The 5,612-nt window shown below is 42.9% G+C and overlaps 1 long non-coding RNA gene across 1 annotated transcript; it reads right to left on the bottom strand.

Annotated features, from left to right (window-relative positions):
- Positions 1 to 440: 440 nt before the first annotated feature.
- LOC310779845 lies at positions 441 to 1,384 on the bottom strand. Its single transcript, XR_014552865.1, has 3 exons — positions 1,249 to 1,384; positions 902 to 1,120; positions 441 to 628 (listed from the first exon to the last, which is right to left on the bottom strand). It is a non-coding gene; the product is annotated as an uncharacterized lncRNA (long non-coding RNA).
- Positions 1,385 to 5,612: the final 4,228 nt, after the last annotated feature.

Below are 5,612 nucleotides of genomic sequence, written 5' to 3'. Positions count from 1 at the left end.
AGGAATCCTAAAAAAAAGTTACGGCTGTCCCAGAGTCTATTTACGTGCCGAAAAAGACTCTGGGTTCGCAGATTGGGCTATTTATGCTCAAACAATGTTGACATTAGGCAAAATTAATGGACATAATAATAAGCTTAAAGACCTATTGCCGTTTTTCTCGCAATACCCCCGCAGAACTGCAGTCTGTCTAGCCTGTTGTACAGTATACAGTTTATCAGTGTTTATGAAATGCATCAGTAAGCATTGTGCTCTCATAATAGAGCTGGTAGTCAAATAAACTATTATAAAGTTAACATAAGTAATAATAAAGTAATGAATAAAAATCTGATTCACTGAAATAGACACGGACACAGAAATAACATTATTGTCCATTTGTGCTGAGGAATAAGACGACTGGGGGAAAAACCTACCAATGGCGTCTCTGGAGGACAGTTTGGGAACACAGGCGGTAGCAGGCTTCCCTTGGGCATTCTCTTTGCGAATGGGCGGGTGGCTTAGGTCGTCCTCCCAGGACCTGATTGTGGCAGCCAGGTCGGCAAACTGGCCTTTCCTGAGTCTGAGTGAGGATGCAGAGTGGGTCACAACTGGTGGGATGGGAGGGCACAGTTCGGAGCTGCAACTGAGGTGCCTGAAACGGTAGTAATATGTTGTCTCAGGCAGTGGTTTGCGAACCCAAAGGGGCGAGACAAAATCTCAAGGCACACCTATATACTGTATCCGTGCAAAATAGCCTCTAGTCTATAACGTGTTATCACTCTAAACATTTTTTATGGCAAATACAATTTGACAAACAACTATTACTCATGAGATTGTTATTAACAAAAGAAAATTCAGGAATTAATTTGAAACTTTGTAAAATTACTACATCAAAGCAGTTTTTGTATACTGTAGTTTTACCTACCTGCGGCGTGTTGGCTGTGCGTCCTGCGTGGGCGATGACATTGATGATGCTAGATATAGCGTTTGGAGATGGTGATGGCGTTTGCAGACGCTAGATAGCGTTTGAGAGGGAGATGGCGCCTGGAGACGCTGGATAGCGCTTGGAGATGGGGATGGCGAGCAACGGGAGTCCTATCTTGACCACAGGGTTCCACGATGACGGCTCGTTCGGCAGCCCAAACTGGAAGGGAGAGAACAGGTGAGTGAGTCAGCTGGCCAGGCTAACAGATTACTCACACGCAAGGATTCAGGATCTAGGAGATGACCTCTCCTTTTCTGATGCATTGAGAGCATTGATCCTGTGCTTACTCCAAGGGCTGTTTCCCCCCGTTGTGGTCCCGTCTGTGTCCCTTCGCCCCTCGGGTTTGCTCGGCACCACCAATCCCGAAAAATGCCAGCTGCCGCCAATTACTTCACTCTGCAGCTCGCCCCGAGGTGCAACTCGTGCAGGAAGTGATGTCACTCAACTGGAAGTGATGTCATCAGGCGCACACACACACACACACACACACACACACACACACACACACACACACAGAGGCATAAGACTGATTATGTCAACACTGATGTCATAAGGGGACACACACACACACTGACTATGTCATCAGTGATGTCATAAGGGGGCACATCACATCCAAATGCTTAAGTCCATGTTGTACACAACATATCATTAAACCAAATATCTGTCCATACCATCCCCAAAATATAGGCTAGTCTACATCATCCACACACACACACACACACACACACACACGCACGCACGCACGCAACACACACACACAGACACACACACGCAGCACACACACACACACACACACACACACACACACACACACACACACACACACACACACACACACACAACCAACTTCAACAGCATCACAGCCTGGCAGATGCATACTGTATGTCACTGACATGCACTAGCTACAAACACTGCCAGCCAGAATATTTTTAATAACGTAACGTTACCTTGATGTGGTGATGTGGATAACTTCCTGGCCCATGACCATGCACTCTCCACGCCAAAAAGCATCAATCCCAGGTTTTCCACCAACTCCAACTTTAAATCAAAAAACGGGATTGATAATAATCCTAAAGAGTTTCCTCCTTGCAGTTACGTTCATGTTGTAGCTAGCCAGCCAAATAGGGAAGGCTGGCTTCATTGAACATGATGGTAGCGCTACTTAGCGTTAAATACATTACTTGCAGCTGTTTTTTCCTCCACTAAAACATGTCTTCCCACCTCCTGACTCCTTGGATCAGAAAACAAGCCATAACGTTATATGATCAATACCTTGTTTGTATCGTCTAGATCATAAAATCACTGCTAAACATTTAGCGTTAGCAAAGTTGCTAAAGGCTGAGGTTATCTACTCCCCACCCGATTTATTGTCATAGCTAGCTAACGTTAACATCAGCCTCTTGCAATTATAAATTGGCTAATGTTACTCACCCATCTCAAATAACCGCATTCAAGACATCTCGGACTGCTGTAGCATTAGGTAGTCTCCAACTGCAGGGCAGAATCACCATTGTTAACAAAAATAAAAAAGCTTGTCCACTCGTTTTTTTTAGAGACAAGTCAGTCACTAGCCAAAATTAGCGTTAGCTAGTTAGCTTGCCTTGTTCCTCTCTGATAAACAAAAATCCATTCAATAACGTATGTGTTGCTGTTTTGTTTGTTGTTTTTACCGTGGAGCCGAACCCACAGAGTTCCCATCCACTCCACAACATGCGAACCGGTAACATAAAGTTAAAAACATAGCAGTTATGCTATGTAATGCTACACCCATGGCAGTTTCACATAAGCTGTGTTGAGTCGACAGCAGTGCCCGGATCTAGGTTACAGTAGGGAGGGGGTAGCCTACTGGCTAGCTACTGTCAGGCCTCCTGGACATGTAGCAGCCTTGAAGTGTGTTTCTACATCCCGTTACACACAGAATGAAAGCCACTAAATCCCCCATGATGCCATCAGTGAACTGAGCTCATGCTTTTACCACAACTTATTTAAAAATAATATAAATAGGTATTCATATAACCTACCGTAAAATCCTGCTCACTTCTTAATATGGGAGAGGAGGGAGACAAGCTGCTGCTTCCAGAAAATTCCACTGGACTGAGGGGCCGGCGGGAAAATGGATGGACCAGGACATGGGCCAGAGTAGCCCAACCAGATGTCCAACCGCAAAATACCCCCTTAAAGCCCTCTTACCCAATCATATTGGGCTATGAGCAGCCCAAGAGTGTGTTTATAGTACCACAGCTAGCCCAGAATACTTGACCCAGGTGAATAGACCAACTATATGTTTACACAAACAGCCCAGGAGTTTTTACTGTGTAATAATATTGTACAAATGTCTGTTGTAATGAAATAATGAATAACATTATTACACAATATAATCCTAATGTTAATTTAAAATTAAATATTCCTCTAAATATTGCTCCTCTAAATATTGCTCCTATAATATATAAGTTGCAGACTCTCATTGTTCACCATTGTACGTACACAGCCTCCATTTACCCATGGGAACTGGTCATGGGTTAGGGTTAGAGTCAGGATCAGGGTCAGGGATTTCCAGAGGTTTGGGGTATCGACAGCAAAACAACGCAGAAAAAGAGTTATTTCTTTTTATTATCTTTATTGTTTATTTGAACAGGGACCGTATACAATAAAAATATATTGCATATAAAAATATTGCCACCACAGGTGCAAACCTACGTCACCAAATACACCATGGGCATAATCGTACAGTTACACTGAGCTTCTCCTCCTTGCTCATCGGTCGCTGTCGCCACAGAGCCTGCGTCAGCCTGCGTCAGCTCTTTTCTTTTTCTTTTTTTTGCTTTTTTCTCTTTTATTTTTATATTTTCCCACTCGTAATAGAATTGGTAGTGCCGGTCCTGGGAAAAGTCGACAAAACATCCCAACTCCCAAAGGGATATTGAACAGTCTCCTCGCTCCTCCCTCAGATAACACCCGGTATGATTCACCTGGTCGGTGAACCGGCCATCCCGATTCAATGCCTCTCGAAGCTTTTCTCCCTTTAGCATGTGGCGCCCCTTGTCTTTCCACGTTACATTCACAAAGAATGTGACGTAACTATCCAACGGCTCGTCGGGGTACAGCAGTTTGTCAGAATGCTTTGGTATGTCATCGAACTTAATCAGCTTGATGGTGAGCGTTTCGTCAACATTGACTACACCACAAGGAGCATGTGGCGCTAGCATGCTTCCATCCTCTCTGGTAATCAGAGGATACAACCCAGAGGGATTGGCGCCGACTCTCAGCTGCTGTATCGATTTCTCGATGGTACAGGGTTTTCCGCACGAATGTCCCCACGTAATGACGCTATTCTGCTTCCTAACGTAGAAGCTATGCATGTGGCGTTTTTCATAGTTACATCCGTGTCCTTCCACGCATGCCATGCTTAGTAACGTGCAGAAATCGTATAGGGGCACGGCTACTTATTCACACTCAAACTCCTCCCCATCAGCCAAAGGGCCTCTTCTGTCAACGGGCCCCTCCCCATTTCGAGTAAAATTGACGACAAACATCGGATAATAAGAACAGTAAGAACAGTAAGAACACCGCAAGGCATCAGGTAGCAAGTAATACTCGAGCAAATTATCGTATGTTATCTTGTGTTAGTAGACACACGTCACTATATAGCTACCATACATCTAACGTCCATAACATGGTGGACCATTTAACGTATTCAGATTTAACTCTGTATTCAGACCATTGGATTCAGCCAGAAACCAGAGTACGTTATAGCGTTATAAATATAGCCACGTTATAAACAACTACCCAGCGCCGGGGTTAAATCAAAAATCAAGTTAAATCAATGTAATGCAATGTTGTAATGCAAAGTAAGTAGCGTTAGCCGCTACATTAGGCAAAGTACCGGTAGTATCTGACTACCCATAATGCATTACGGCGATAATGCAAATTCGGAAACTACCCCGGCAGCCGCTAGGGGGAGCATTTCATTCAATTTAATTCATTCAACCCATCAAGCGAAATGAAACAATATCCGGAAGTGAGCTTCATTTTGCTGTGTCAAAGTCAATGAGCTCCTTTTTGGTCCATTAATATATACGTCAATGGACTCCACCAAGCATGGTTAGGTTTTAGGGTTTAGGGTTTAGGGTTTAGGGTGGGACAGGATTTTTCAGAGGTTTGATTGTGGGACAGTGTGGGTAAATGCAATTACAATTACACAAACTGCTCGAGAAGAGTTGTTTTTCCACGCAAAGTGTACTTTTAAAGTTAAAGTTTGATAGAGACCAGCACAAAATAGCTTGTTTATAATAATAATAATAATAATAATAATAATAATAATGAACTTTTATTTGTATAGCACCTTTCATACATAAAATGCAGCTCAAAGCGTTTTACACATGAAGAATAAACAAAGGTAAATCAGTGAAAATCAGTAAAACAGTGAAATTTATGTGATGTAAAGTTATGTGACCTCTCTTCTTGGTTTTAGTTAAACTAATTGAACTAATTGAACTAATTGTAGCCTGTCAGTATTACTACTATTACAGTAGTCAGGGTGTTATGAAGAGTTTGATAAGTTGCTTTGATAAGTACTTAGTTTACCACGGGCTATTTGGATAGCCAATTCAGTAACATGTTTCGCCTCTATGTGTTAGACATAATCACATAG

This window comes from Poromitra crassiceps (assembly GCF_964638095.1).
Source record: "Poromitra crassiceps genome assembly, chromosome: 7".
NCBI lineage: Eukaryota > Metazoa > Chordata > Actinopteri > Beryciformes > Melamphaidae > Poromitra > Poromitra crassiceps.
The sequence above is the reverse complement of the archived record's forward strand: the minus strand, read 5'-3'. Positions and strand labels throughout refer to the sequence as shown.